Source organism: Chiloscyllium plagiosum, unplaced genomic scaffold, assembly GCF_037043375.1.
Source record: "Chiloscyllium plagiosum isolate Xiang-an unplaced genomic scaffold, Cpla_swu_hap1 HiC_scaffold_16, whole genome shotgun sequence".
Lineage (NCBI taxonomy): Eukaryota > Metazoa > Chordata > Chondrichthyes > Orectolobiformes > Hemiscylliidae > Chiloscyllium > Chiloscyllium plagiosum.
This window is the reverse complement of record NW_028270154.1, coordinates 84,004,908-84,021,104: the sequence shown is the minus strand read 5'-3', so window position 1 is coordinate 84,021,104 and position 16,197 is coordinate 84,004,908. Positions and strand designations below refer to the sequence as shown.

At 43.1% G+C, this 16,197-nt stretch overlaps 1 pseudogene across 1 annotated transcript; it reads right to left on the bottom strand.

Annotated features, from left to right (window-relative positions):
* Positions 1-238: 238 nt before the first annotated feature.
* On the bottom strand, positions 239-13,079 carry LOC122556861 (UDP-glucuronosyltransferase 2C1 pseudogene; annotated as a pseudogene). The gene is made up of 2 exons (XR_015759685.1): positions 12,975-13,079; positions 239-4,151 (listed from the first exon to the last, which is right to left on the bottom strand). The product of XR_015759685.1 is annotated as a UDP-glucuronosyltransferase 2C1 pseudogene (transcript).
* Between the last annotated feature and the right edge of the window lie 3,118 nt (positions 13,080-16,197).

Below are 16,197 nucleotides of genomic sequence, written 5' to 3'. Positions count from 1 at the left end.
TAATTGAGAGATGAGGGAGAACAGGGAAAATTGATCCCGCTATCTCTCTCTCTCTCTCTGTATCTCTCTATCTAGGACAAGAGTTAGTAAAACCAAATGTTATTCTTCTGTGCTGTGTGATGTGATGATTCATTTGACTTATTTCAAAACCAATAGTTAAAATGCAGTCTGTTGTCTTTAATGAAATTTTCCATAATTTACGTTTCAGTTCCAAAGGGCTACAATGACTGTGACTCAGTCACTATTGCGATACATTACCCCATAACAGTAATCTCTATTAGTATAATTAATGACAATGAGAAACAGGGTTCATTTGATACAGATATTTAATGTTCTATCGGAAATTGAAAGCTTCAGAAAAATATCAACGATTGAAATGTTTAAATAAAGGAATCAGATGACCACATCAATCAGCTGACCCACGACGGTTTGCTAAGATCCATGAGATCAACATGAAACAAATAAAATGGACATGAAATGTCATGAACATGGTTTATCAAAAGACAATGAAAAGTAGACAATCCACAACAAGATCATTCTTTCCAAACTTGACTTAAACTTGTGAGATAAGGTTCACATTTAGGAAATTAAAGATGACTCCTACAAGTGCCAGTCTTGTAAACAATGAACTGAGACGCTGAAATGAAACAAAATAGTTTGTATTGCAGAGAGCTGCTTCAGGTAGAGCAGTGGAAATGGCATTCTGACTGTGGGTTGGAGAAGATTCTCTTCAGGCCTTTCAAGGAGGCAAAGGGTCCACTGATTAAAGAGAGAATCTCTGGGCACCAAGAGCTCAAAGAACAACTCCTTGGATAAGCACATGGATGATGATGGGATTGTGTAGGGGGATGAGCTGAGAATAATTCACAGGTTGGCGCAGCATTGGGCCCGTTCTGTATTGTTCGATGTTCTATGTTCTACGTTCGAACTTGAATATTTGTTGCAGCTGATAGAGGACATCAAATAAACAACCATGATCTCTGGTTAAAACTGTAATCTCCTTTTAATTTCCTGTTGTACTGGAAACTGTCTCTCATTTTTAAGTTTTACCTCTGAGCTTTATTATTTTACTTGGGGTTAGCAGGTAAAGAGGTATTTTTTAATCAAAAACTCCCTACAGTGTGGGAGCAGGCCATTTGGCCCATCGAGTCCATACCAACCCTTTGAATAGGCTGGGTCTGTTTTCCCTGGAGCATTAGAGGCTGAGGGGTGACCTTATAGAGGTTTATAAAATCATGAGGGGCATGGAAAGGGTAAGCAGGCAAGGGCTTTTCTCTAGGGTGGGGGCGTCCAGAACTAGAGGACATAGGTTCAGGGTGAGAGGGGAAAGATTTAAAAGAAACCTACAGGGCAACATTTTCATGCAGAGGGTGGTACGTGTATGGAATGAGCTGCCAGAGGAAGTGGTGGAGGCTGGTACAATTACAACATTTAAAAGGCATCTGGATGGGTATATGAATAGGAAAGGTTTAAAGGGATATGGGCCAGGTGCTGGCACGTGGGACTAGATTCAGTTGGGATATCTGGTCTGCATGGACAGCTTGGACTGAAGGGTCTGTTTCTATGCTGTACATCCCTATGACTCTGAATGGCACCCCACCCTGTCCCTGAATTTCCCATGACTAACCCACCGAGCCTGCACATTCCTGAACACTATGGACAATTTAACATAGCCAATCCACCTAACCTACACATCTTTGGCCTGTGGGAGGAACCCCAGTCAGATTGGGGGAGAATGTGTAGACTCCACACAGACAGTCGCCCGAGGGTGGAATCAAACCCAGGACCCCGGTGCTGTGAAGCAGCAGTGCTAACCACTGAGCCACCATTCCTTTCATTTAAGAAAACCTTGCAATTATCTCTTCATTCCTTCTGATAAGCTTGTGAACTATATTTAATTCAAAAGAGGTGTAGACTTGTGCTCAAAAAGAATCTTAGGTAGACAGGCAGGAGGCTGGAAGAACACAGCAAGCCCGGCAGCATCAGGAGGTGGAGAAGTCGGCTTTTCGGGTGTAACCCTTCTTCAGGATCCTTAAGCATTTTTTGTCGTCAATGGGAAGTTGAAAAGAGTACAGTCCATTCACCAGCCCAGTAGGTTCAAGAACAGCTTCTTCCCAGCTGCTATTAGACTGATGAATGGACTCTCTCACCTCAAACAATGGGGACCTTCCCAACATCACTCTTGCCCAGTGTATACCCCCCTGTACGATGTAACTTGTATGCCCCTGTCTAAGCTGTTTTGATCTGTGCATCCTTGCTAAATGTGATCAGCCTCTACTGCTCGTAAACAAAGCTTTTTATTGCACTTCGGCACACGTGACAATAAATAATTCAAATCAAATCACAGCCCTCCTCAACGGGTCTTAGTAAAAATATTACTCATATCGAAAGAGAAAATGCTGGAAACTCTCAGCAGGTCTGGCAGCATCTGTAAGGAGAGAAAAGAGCTGACGTTTCGAGTCTAACTGACCCCTTTGTCAAAGCGTTTATTACTCATAAAAAATAGATGGATCCTACTGAGTTTTTTGTTTCTTCCTTCCTGCAACATTACAAAACCTCTTCAAGATTAAAACCAACAGGACTGCGGCACCTATGGGTATGGATAGGAAAAAGGCAGCAACGTCCACACAGTAGTAAGCATACCAGGGGAGGCGATAGCATTCAGACCGTAAGTAAGCTGCACCTCTGTGCCGTGCAACATGCTCAATCCAGAAAACAGCTCTCTGCATCGGGGACTGCGGCTGGTCCCTGTGCAGAGCTGACAGCCTCTGCATGCTAACCCTGTACGAGGGGTTGTTTATGACTTCAGTGAGAGCTCTCAGTAGATCTCCGGACTGCATGGTCGCAGCGTCGACCATTTTGGCCGCCCCTCTGACTTTAAGCCTGAGCAAGTTGTCGAACTGATCGTAAAACAATGGCAGGCCGACAACTGGAACCCCGTGGTAGATCGCCTCATAGATCCCATTGGTCCCACCATGAGCCACAAAGACTCGTGTCTTAGGGTGCCCCAGCAGGTCATTCTGAGGGATCCACTTCGCTAGCAGTGTGTTGTTGGCAACGTTGGGAGGGACTTCCCCGTTATGTCTCCAAATCACTTTCTGAGGTACCTGAGCAAAGGCTGCTGCTATCTTCATTGTGATGTCCAGAGGCAAAGAGTTGACCAGACTCCCCAGAGACATGACGATGATCCCGTGCTTTCCTGAGCTCTGAACAAACTCTTCCATCCCTGCAGGCAATGGCTTCGGTGACTTGCACTGGAAGCCTCCGATGTACACGATATTCGGCATGGTGGGCCTCGGAAATTCGAAGACAAAATCGACCCTCACCAGCCAGACGTCGGCCCGGAGGAGAACTGTCTCGATGTCCGTGCCTGGGCCTAAGTATCTCCTGCAGGCTTCGTTGTATATGGGGTGAATAAAAAACTCAGAAATGAACAGCTCAAGAAGATGCTGTAAAACATTCCGTGTTCTTTGAAGGAAGCTCATCTTGTCCGTCAAACGTGACCCAAGTAAGGGGACGTAGGAAAGAGGCGAGGGGGCAACGAGGAAATGAGATTCTCCCCTTGTGATCCATCGGACATTGTAGACTAAAGGGGCTTTTAAATAGTAGGCCAGCATTGGACCAATACCAAGAGCAGGGTCAGTAAGTATCAGGTCAAAGTTTGCTTCTTTGAGTTGTTTTGACAATTCCTCGTTTTCAAATATTCTCCGAATGAACTCTCCGGCCCAGAGGTGCCATTCACGCAGCAATGATATCATTTGACTCTGGACCTGAATAAAAGCCCATGGGGTCCAGCCCTGCCTTAGGGATGTCAATGTCCTTTTTAGAAAACACTGTATTCCACTCGAGTCGTCAAATTTGGTAGTTCCGCCCTGCAATTGGACAGTGATTGATTGATAGAGATCGGGAGCCTCTTTGATGTACCAAGCCTTTGAGGAGAAAAGCACTGTGATGTTATGACCATGGTATCTCAGCTCTTCAATGAGAATTTTCATGTTGATCCAATGGCTTCCATCCACTGGTACGACCAATATCTTCGCTCCATAGATAACTGGGAAAGAGAGGCTGATGATGGCACCAAGAACACATGAAATCAGTCGTCTGCTTCTCAATCCACAATAGTCCATTTCCATAGAAATGATAGGCAGGCCCTGTCATGGAATTTAGCAGGAACATTAGTGATCCAATATTAGATTGGCAACAAATCTGATCTACTTAGCCTGCTCACCTCCAAAGTTAAAAATCACACAACATCAGGTTATAGTCCAACAGGTTTATTTGGAAGCACTAGCTTTAGGAACACTGCTCCTTCATCGGGTGGTTGTGGAGCATAAGGATGAAGGAGCGTCGCTCCGAAAGCTAGTGCTTCCAAATAAACCTGTTGGACTATAACCTGGCGTTGTGTGCTTTTTAACTTTGTCCACCCCAGTCCAACACAGGCACCGCCACATCACACCACCAATGAGTTTTGTGTAGATTCATTGAATCTCTGCAGTCCAAGTAGGGGCTGTTTGGCATATCAAATGTCCAATGACCCTCCAAACAGCATCCCAACCTCCTCCCCCACCCTGGCTTGCAAAACCAGAGGCGCTACAGGGTAATTTCCCCATGACCTAACATGCACATCTTCAGACTGTGGGAGGAAATCCGAGCACCCAGAGGAAACACACACAGACACAAGGGGAGTGTATAAACTCCCCACAGACAGTCACCCGAGGCCAGAATCAAACCCAGGTCCCTGGTGCTGTGAGACAGCAGCGCTAACCACTGAGCCACCGTACCGCCCAATTTTTGATCTATTCTGGACCATGTTAACATCTCTCTCCTCTCAAGCCTGTAACTCTGAGCAGAAAAGCAGCCCAATAATGTGCCACAATGATCTCAAAATCTGACTGTTTGCAGGATGTTATTTTTATCAGTGTCCTGGAGAATGTTCTGGGATAAAGCATGTTAGAACTGACAAGGGAGCTTGAATTCATTGACAGGGTCTGACCATGCAGAAGCATTGCATCTGAAATGACCATAGCACGCCAGAGTTTGACTGGAAGTCTGAGAAGGAGAAAGATTGGATACAAATCTGGCCCACTCTGAGGAAATAAGGCTTAGGCTGAACTGGTCAAATTGAGTTGAACTGTTAACAGATAAAATTCAGCAAATAACAGGAAGATATGAAAGAAGTATTCACACGATACAAGACCTGGAAGGGAACACTTTTAATTCTATAGTATCTTTACAACCTTCGAACATCCAAAGTGTTGAATAGCCAATGAACTACATTTGAAGTGCAAGTAGAAAATGCAAATGCCCAGTCAAACAGCTATGCTGACTGACTCTGAAGGAAGACAGTTTGAGCTGAAGGAAGTGACTCAGACAAAGGTCAAAAAGAGGTTATTCAAATTACTGGGAGCAAAAATAACGAAGGAGACAGAAAAGAAAATATCAAAAGCTGCAACAAAAATAAACACTTATGGTTAATATACATAAAGTATAACAACATACAAACTAATTTCATACAACTTTATAATAGTATTAAGAGTAAGAGACAGTCCAAAGAGTGATGTAGGCCTACCAATGATAGAAACAAGGTCTCACCGTGATTAAAAGTAAAGTATTTGCACATGTACCAAAGGAGCACTTGGTATTCATTTTTAGATATAGATTAAAATGCTTGTGCTCAAAGGGAAATTAAAACTAGATTAAGGAAATCAGCCTTTTGAATTTGATATAAGCCAATTTAATGGTGATGAAGGAAGCATTGGGATTTAGATAAATTACAGTTTTTAGTTTCTACTGCAAAGTATTAACAAGAGGTACGAAAGAAAATTGTGGAAATGTTCATTTGCATCACTTAAAGCTTGTTTGTTTTGGGAACTGTGCTTCATCAATAACCTAAAAGTGGCCTCACTAACATCCTGGATAATCTCAATGTGACATCCCAACTTCTATACTCCTAAACTTCAATGATCTGAGCAATGAAGGCAGGTGCGCTGAGTGCCTTCTTAACCACCCTGTCTATCTGTGATGCAACATTCGAAGAACCATGTACCTAAACCCTGATGTGTCTCTGTTTGTCAACACTCCCCAGGGCCCTACCATTAATGATGGAGTCCTGCCCTTGTTTCTTTAACCAGAATGCAAAAACTTGCATTTGTTCAAATTAAACACCAGCTGCAATTCCTCAGCCCATTGGCCCAATTGATCAAGATCCCTTTGTAATCTTTGATAACCTTCCTCATTATCGACTATACCACTAAATTTGGTGTCATCTGCCAACTTATTAACCATGTCTCCGAAATTCTCATCCAAATCATTTACATAAGTTTCTGTGCTGTGTCGCTCTATGACTCTGTATCCTAGAAAGATCTGTGTGAATTCTATTTACATACCAATGGATGGAAGCAACACTACAATTGCTGATCTCTGTTCCATCAGCTATTCTTCCTCCTCTATTACAACTTGGTTGCTACAATAGTTTAAGTTTATTGTCTCTGTACTCTATTTACTGGATGAGGTAGTTTCTCATGATGGGAATGAATAGCCCTCAGTTACCAATCCCTGTCACATTCACTATTTCAAAACCTCCAACCACCTTTCTGCATTCTCCGGATAACCATTCCCTCTCACTCAGGGTTATTGCTCTCCAGCCAAACTCCTACAACTGACTTAACCTGTTATCACTTCCTCAATCAATATGCCTGTCGTCACCAATTCACATAATACCCTGGGCCCACTATTTTTTCCTGACACTCATCATACTTTAGATACCACGAGCACCATGACCCCTCACCCACTTCCCTCCCTCATCTATCGCCATGTCCCATCATTTTTCCACCATTATCCTTCCCCTGTCACACATCATTGCAACCAATCACTACTATTTAAAAAACAACATTTGGATAGGTACATGGATGGGAAGGGTTTGGAGGGATATGGAGGCAATTGAAACTAGCTGAGTGGGCACCATGGTCAGCATTGACCAGTTTGGGCTGAAGGGCCTGTTTCCATGCTGTATTATTCTATGACTTTAAACACTCAGTCACAATACTCGCAGTCATCTTGCATTAATTATCAATTCCAAGACTCAATTTCTTAAATGAATGCATATTGGCAGCAACAGCATACTTTTGCAATTACATCGATGATGTGAATTCCTGTGTTTTCAATCCATTTTGCGACAAAGGTGCTCACCATTTTCTACCATTGTGACCTGATAACTAAGCTAATGTTTAACATGAGATCGGGAATGCTGACAAATGATATGACAACTCAGATGGGTTTAAAAGCTTTCTGAATTGTTCAGGTGTGTGACAGACTAGGAGCCATATCTTCTGGATTCCACATCCAATAACTTGTGAGAAAAACAAAGTGTGCGGTTTCGATTCGACTGAACTACCTAATTTTCCTGCTTCTGGGATACCACCCAGCTCTCAACACCTTCCACAAGGGTAACTGAGAGCACACAACTGAAAGTTAAAATACTCCATCACAAGGGACCCATGTTTCTGAGGCAAACGACTTTTATAAACAGTGGGCAGACCCATGTGACTGGATGTCATGTGATCAACATCATGTGACATAACCAGACCTCCAGGAATATATTCTTACTCAAGCTACAACCTTACCTGGCTCTTGGGTTATCACGGTTCCATTCACTTAAGAGGTCATTCTGTTTTTTGACTTGAAAGTGATTTCTTTTTCAAAATTTATTCACATGCCCCAGAGGGCAGTATAGAGTCAACCACATCGCTGTGGGTCTGGAGTCATATGTAGGCCTAGACCAGGTAAGGATGGCAGTTTCTTTCTCTAAAGGACATTAGTGACCCAGCTGGGTTTGTCCTGACAATCAACAATGGAGTTAAGGTCATCATTAGACTCTTAATCCCAGATAGAGTCATAGAAGCATAGAGATGTACAGCATGGAAGCAGACCCTTTGGTCCAACCTGTCCATGCCGACCAGATACCCCAACCCAATCTAGTCCCACCTGCCAGCACCCGGCCCATATCCCTCCAAACCCTTCCTATTCATATACCCATCCAAATGCCTCTTAAATGTTACAATTGTACCAGCCTCCACCACTTCCTCTGGCAGCTCATTCCATACACGTACCACCCTCTGCATGAAAAAGTTGCCCCGAGGTCTCTTTTATATCTTTCCCCTCTCACCCTAAACCTATGCCCTCTAGTTCTGTACTCCCGACCCCAGGGAAAAGACTTTGATTATTTACCCTATCCATGCCCCTCATAATTTTGTAAACCTCTATAAGGTCACCCTTTAGCCTCCGACACTCCAGGGAAAACAGCCTGAGCCTGTTCAGCCTCTCCCTATAGCTCAAATCCTCCAACCCTGGCAAAGTCCTTGTAAATCTTTTCTGAATCCTTTCAAGTTTCACAACATCTTTCCGATAGGAAGGAGACCAGAATTGCACACGATATTCCAACAGTGGCCTAACCAATGTCCTGTACAGCCGCAACATGACCTCCCAACTCCTGTACTCAATAGTCTGACCAATAAAGGAAAGCATACCAAACGCCTTCTTCACTATCCTATCTACCTGTGACTCCACTTTCTAGGAGCTATGAAGCTGCACTCCAAGGTCTCTTTGTTCAGCAACACTCCCTAGGGCCTTACCATTAAGTGTATAAGTCCTGCTAAGATTTGCTTTCCCAAAATGCAGTACCTCGCATTTATCTGAATTAAACTCCATCTGCCACTTCTCAGCCAAATGGATATACCCATTTCAAACAGGTATGCTGTTTTGGAAAATGTAGGGGGTGATGGATTCTCAGGGAAACATAGCATGAACAGCCAAGTTTCTGGTATTGAGACTGGATCTAATGCAACGAGGGGTACGCTGACTCCCAGGAGATCAATTGTGTTAGGGGATTCTGTAGTCAGAGGTACAGACAGACGTTTCTATGGCCAGCAGAGAAAAAGCAGAATGGTGTGTTGTTTCCCTGGTGCCAGGATCAAGGATGTCTCAGAGAGGGTGCAGAATGTTCTCACGGGGGAGAGGGGCCAGCAGGAGGTCATTGTCCACATTGGAACCAATGACATTGGAAGGTAAAAGATTGAGATTCTGAAGGGAGATTACAGAGAGTTAGGTAGAATTTTAAAAAGGAGGTCCTCAAGGGTAGTAATATCTGGATTACTCCCAGTGCTACGCGCTAGTGAGAGCAGGAATAGGAGGATAGAGCAGATGAATGCATGGCTGAGGAGCTGGTGTATGGGAGAAGGATTCACATTTTTGGATCATTGGAATCTCTTTTGGGGTAGAAGTGACCTGTACAAGAAGGACGAATTGCACCTAAATTCGAAGGGGACTAATATACTGGCAGGGAAATTTGCTAGAACAGCTTGGGAGGATTTAAACTAGTAAGGTGGGCTGGTGCGACCCAGGGAGATAGTGAGGAAAGAGATCAATCTGAGACTGGTACAGTTGAGAACAGAAGTGAGTCAAACAGTCAGGGCAGGCAGAGACAAGGTAGGACTAATAAATTAAACTGCATTTATTTCAATGCAAGGGGCCTAACAGGGAAGGCAGATGAACTCAGGGCATGGTTAGGAACTTGGGACTGGGGATATCATAGCAATGATGGAAACATGGCTCAGGGATGGGCAGGACTGGCAGCTTAATGTTCCAGGATACAAATGCTACAGGAAGGATAGAAAGGGAGGCAAGAGAGGAGGGGGAGTGGCATTTTTGATAAGGGATAGCATTACAGCTGTGCTGAGGGAGGATATTCCCGGAAATACATCCAGGGAAGTTATTTGTGTGGAACTGAGAAATAAGAAAAGGATGATCACCTTATTGGGATTGTATTATAGACCCCCCAATAGTCAGAGGGAAATTGAGAAACAAACTTGGAAGGAGATCTCAGCTATCTGTAAGAATAATAGGGTGGTTATGGTAGGGGATTTTAACTTTCCAAACATCGACTGGGACTGCCAGAGTGTTATGGATTTAGATGGAGAGGAATTTCTTAAGTGTGTACAAGACAATTTTCTGATTCAATATGTGGATGTACTTACTAGAGAAGGTGCAAAACTTGACCTACTCTTGGGAAATAAGGCCGGGCAGGTGCCTGTGGTGTCGGTGGGGGAGCACTTTGGGGCCAGCGACCATAATTCTATTTGTTTAAAATAGTGACGGAAAAGGATAGACCAGATCTAAAAGCCTCCCCTAGCTTATCTCTCCACGCTTCAGGCTCTCTGCCTTTATTCCTGATGAAGGGCTTTTGCCCAAAAAGTCGATTTCACTGCTCGTTGGATGCTGCCTGAATTGCTGTGCTCTTCCAGCACCACTGATCCAGAATCTGGTTTCCAGCATCTGCAGTCATTATTTTTACCTCAGATCTAAAAGTTGAAATTCTAAATTGGAGAAAGGCCAATTTTGTCGGTATTAGGCAAGACCGTTTGAAAGCTGAATGGAGGCAGATGTTCGCAGGTAAAGGATCAGCTGGAAAGTGGGAAGCCTTCAGAAATGAGATAACAAGAATCCAGAGAAAGTATATTTCTGTCAGGGTGAAAGGGAAAGCTGGTAGGTATAGGGAATGCTGGATGCCAGATTTTTACTGAATTCAAGCTCCACCATCTACCATAGCAAGATTTGAACTGGGTCGCCAAGACATTACCTGGGTCTCTAGATCAACAGGCCAGTGATAATAGCATAAGGCTGTTACCATCCCATCCATCCTCTGCTCACTAACCCCTTCAAATCCCTTATATATAAGACTTTTCTGCTTTGCATGTACCCAATTTTCTGAACAAAGACTCAAGTTTCTTATCGCTCTCAAGCTGCCCATGACCCTACTTCCCTAAGCTCTCCTATCTAGATCAAAGATTTGTAATTGTCTGCATTTTTTTTTAACCACAGCAAGGTACTTATTAGCCAGACATCAACCAAGCACATACATTAAAAAAAAGAAGTAGCCAGTCTGAAAGAGTCTGGTGCTCTAATTTAAACAGTGATTTCAATAATTACATTGGTTCTTTAATAATAGTGCAGGAACTTACACTAAAATAAGTCATCACTGTAATGTGTATGTCATTATTCATGTCAGCTATACAACAACTTGTGGTGGGGAAGAGACATTATATGGCTTGTGAATCATTACAAGTTGGCTGTTTTTGCTTCTCCGACATTATCCTCAGAATAACAATACCTCCCGGAAAAAGTGAGGTCTGCAGACGCTGGAGATCAAAGCTGAAACTTTATTGCTGGAACAGCACAGCAGGTCAGGCAGCATCTAGGGAACAGAAGATTCGACGTTTCGGGCACATTCCTGAAGAAGGGCATGTGCCCGAAACGTCGAATCTTCTGTTCCCTAGATGCTGCCTGACCTGCTGTGCTGTTCCAGCAATAAAGTTTCAGCTAACAATACCTCCCCCCAACTTCACTTTCAAGAAATTGTTGCATTTAGAAGTATAAACTTCTTGTTACTTTATTTTTCCATTTTATGTTTTCTCCCTCTTGATCTAACCTTTCTTTCCTTCTCTTTTATATCACTTCATACTTTGTTGGACCCTAACATGTTTTGCCCATCTACAATCTTGTTATGGAGCAGGTAGATGTTGGTTCCCATCCTTTAACAAGGTCTCTGAGTCATTGTCAAAGTTGCATTTCTTGTTTGTTGTAATGCAAACATTTTTCAGAATGAAGGGCAAAGGAAAATATTCAAGGAACAGGAGTGCTGACAAATTCTCCACATTGCACAGAATCTAGATATTCAGTGTGGGTACTGATAAATTGAAGAAACTGAACATCAAGATAGATACTTCAGTGTTACTTGCTGCAAACAGTACTATGTGGTAAATGGAAACAAAAATGTAAATTGCTGGAAAAGTTCAGCAAGTCTGGCAGTATCTGTGGAGAGAAATCAGAGTTAATCAGAGTGACTCGACCCGAAATGTTAACTCTGATTTCACTCCACAGATGCTGCTAGACTTGCTGAACTTTTCCAGCAACCTGAGTTTTTTTTTCCAGATTTTCAGCACCCTCTGTTCTTTTGGTTTTTTTATTGAGGTAAGTACCAAGTTGCTTTCTGATATGTTCAGACTGTCTCAAGTTTGACCGGACATCTATCCTCTCATTGGGGCGATGGGGGGGTTGGGGGTAGGGTGGGTGGGGATGGGTTATGACAGCAGTTTGGGGAGAGGCATCACCCTGACTGCCCACTTCCTTATCGTGGCTTTACCTGCATTTGGATGACGCCAAAGAGGTGAGGGCATATGACTCAAAAATCACACGACTCCTGGTCAGCAGCTATCTCTCAACCAACCTGATTGAAACAATCATTTTCAGAACAAAAATACAGAGAGTGTCAGGGCAACATCTAGAATCCCCAACTGTCGAAGCAGGCCATTCGGCCTATTGCGTCCACAACAACCCTCTTAAGAGCATCCCACTCCATCCCTGTAACCCCACATGGCTAATCGACATCCCTGGACACTATGGGGCAATTTAGTATGGCCAATCCACCCTAACCTGCACATCTTTAGACTGTGGGAGGAAACCGGAGCATCGTGAGAAAACTTACACACGCAGTGGGAGAGCATGCAAACTCCACACAGACAGTCACCTGAGGTTGGGATTGAACCTGCTTCCCTTGTGCTGTGAGGCAGCAGTGTTAACCACTGTGCTGTCCCAGTGGATGGGCACAGAGTCAACTCCTCTTGTCCAGTGACTTTGCATCAGAACATCACTCGTCGTTTCCATTGCTGATTGTGTGACCTTACTGTCTTTAAAATTCCTGACCCATTTTCCACGCAACACTGAGTGGACATCAAAAAGCACTTCATTTGCCTCTTGCGAGGCTGCACAAGTTAATTTATGAATGCAATTTGTTCGCTTTCAATCATCAACAGAAGCAGATGGAAACCGTGTGCATACTGAATGAGAATTAAATAATATCTATGATTAATTTTGACTTTTCCAAATAAAAAACTTGTGTTTAAAAGAATTAAATGACTTACCAGAAACAAAAAGGCAAAATAAACCCACTGTTTGGGATGCTGGCAGCAGTGTGTGATGTCGGGTTGGGTTTGGTAAGCTCAGTACAGAAACAATCCTCTCTAATATCTACATCCAGGCACCTCCCTGTCATCAAGTCATGGGACTTTCCCAACCAAACAAAAGCTAGTCATCACTATGGTGTTTTTGAAGATAAATCTAAAATCTAATGTCCCGAAAGTAAAAGATCATTTTCCTACAGCTGTATTCTCAGTCCTAATGCGTGCTAAGCTCCAGGTTCGTCTCAGTGTCTGCTTTATGTTTTTAAATGCTCATCCTTGTTCTGCAATCTCCCTATGCCCTCAGCCGTGTCTATCTCTGTAACCTTCAACAGCCCAACAACTGTTGGAAATCTCTGCACTGCTGCGATGCTGCCTTCTTCAGCAACCTTGCTGTTGATCATTACACCGTGCAGGGAGCTACGAGAGGTCAGAAATTGGGGAAGCACAATTATTGGACCCAGAAGGACTGCAGAAGCTGGAAATCCAAAACAAAAACGGGAATTGCTAGAAGAGCACAGCAGGTCTGGAAGCATCTGTGGAGAGAAAGCAGAGTTAAAGTTTCAGATCCAGTGACCCTTCTTCAGAATTGGCAGTTGTGAGTGAGTGACACACACTGCTTGCTGTGGGGACAAGCATTTCCCATCCATTATCCAAAAACATATCCATATGGCAGGTGGGAAGAAGAGGAAAATTTGGATGAACTAACTCACTTCCGATTCCCACTTTCATGTGAATTCTGTTGAGGCCACGTTGGAGTTTATGCTACCAGTGGTGAATGCAAGATCTGCGTTAGTTAAACTCAACTTTGTAAAGTGTTCCTGGTTCCTGAATCCTTTCCTTGTGACTAATTCTCTGGGCCATGTCTGACTGTCTGTCTTTCTCTCTCTCTCTCTCTAGTTCTGCTTCTTAAATAAAAATAAGTTTCAGAAGGTTTCCTTAGTTTGCTCTGTAGCTGAGCACTTATTTATTTATTTTCATATACTCCTTTTTGAAGTGATCCATTTGTTAGAACATCAAACAGTACAGTATAGGAACAGGCCCTTCAGTCCATTATGTCTCTGCCAACCATGATGCTATTCTAAACTAATCCCACCTGCCTGTACTTGCCCACATCACTCTGCTGTCTGCTAGTTCATGTGTGTGTCTAAATGCTATTGTAAAAACTTCTACCATCCCTCAGGCAGTGTGTTCCAGGCACCTACCACCCTCTGTCTAAGAACCCTTCCTCCTTCAAGCTCTTCCCCTGAAACCTAAGCCCCAAAGAGTTTGAAATTTCTACCCTGAGAACGAGACTCCAACCAGCCACCCTACTTATTTCTCTCATAACTTTAATACACTTCTGTCAGGTCACCCCTCAGCCTCTAGTGCTCCAGTGAAAACAATCCAAGTTTATCCAACCTCTCCTTATAGCTGATACATTCTGATCCAGGCACCATCCTGGCTAACCTCTTCTGCACCCTCTCCAATGCCTCTGCATCCTTTCTGTGGAGTGACGAGCAGAACTGTTCCAAATGTGGCCCAGCCAAAGACTTCTACATTCAAACCTCAACCACTGAAGGCAAGTTTGCTGCATGTCTTCTATATCACCTTAACCACTTGTGTCACCACTTTCAGGGAACTATTGACCTGCACCCTAAGTTCCCTCTGTATATCAATGCTATTAAGAGTGCAGACATTTGCAGTATACTTTCCTCTTCAATTACTTTGACCTTTTTTTTTGGTTAAGGAAGTTGGTGATGTTTTCCTCATACCTTAATGTTTTCTTCTGCAATTTATATTTAATGTTGAGCTAAACCAGGTCTCAGATATGTTGCATCTGGGTTTCCTGCTGTTTTGAAGTGAGAGGGTCACAAGAAATCTACATGTTTTTTCCAGAGCTGGCAAAAGGTATTGTTTTGGCATCAACATAACAGTGAAGTGCTACAGGGCATTGGCAATGTCCACTAGAATACTGCTTTCAGTTCTGGTCTCCCTGCTATAGGAAAGATGTTGTGAAATTTGAAAAGGCTCAGAAAAGGTTTACAAAGAAGTTACTAGGGTTGGAAGGTTTGAGCTATAGGGAGATACTGAATAGGCCATGGCTATTTTCCCTGGAGAGTTGGAGGCTGAGGGGTTGTACATAAGTTTACAAAATCATGAGGTGCACGGATAGGGTAAATAAACAAAGTCTTTTCCCCAGGATAGGGGAGTCCAAAACTTGATGGCATAGGTCCAAGGTGAGAGGGCAAAGATTTGAAATGGACCTAAGGGGCAACATTTTCACACAGAGGATGGCGTGAGCATGGAATGAGCTGCCAGAGGAAGTGGTGGAGGCTGGTGCAATTACAGCATTTAAAAGGCATCTGAATGGGTATATGAATAAGAGGGATTCAGAGGGATATGGGCCAAGTGCTGGCAAATGGCACTAGATTAGGTTGGGATATCTGGTCGGCATGGACAAGTTGGATCGAAGGGTCTGTTTCCGTGCTGCACATCTCCATGACTCTATGACCTAAATAATGTACTATTTCTAACCACATCAGTAGATTTTGACAACAGCAAAAATACAATTTGCATTGAGCGATTAATATTTTCTTGAATGATTAATATTATTTTACTGGAATATTTTGCCATTTTATAACTAGAAACTGAAACAGGAGCTTTGTGCTAATAGATCATAGAACTGTCAGTATGGAACTCTATCTTGCACATAGAGTTTTAGATATAGATTTAAGTTTTATTGTCACGTTTACTGAAGTATGGGGTACAATCGCAGAGTGCAAAGTGTACAATGTCATGGAGCTATCTTCAATACAAAGTACCGAGGTACAAAATCTCAGCTATAGACTGGGAAAAATAAATTTGTTTGCAGTGCTGGATGTTGGTGTCTAAGTATTACATTGGGACGAATTTAAAAGAAGTGAAGTTGATAGCGTAATATGAACAATCAAGTTGCATGCAATGATCTGACAAAGCCATGGTTGTGAAGAATATTGCACTGACATGTGAGCTTTTGATGGACTTCATAAATAAAGGAATCAAGAAGTCAGGAAGTTTTGCAAAATCCATAGAAAGCAGTTTGATCCCACTTTGAAAATGGTTACTTATTTTGGACACCCCACAGGATATGAAGGGGAAAGTTGAAGGGGATTGTGTATAAGGAATCCAGAAACAGAGGAAACAGCAATAATTTATGGCCCTGCTG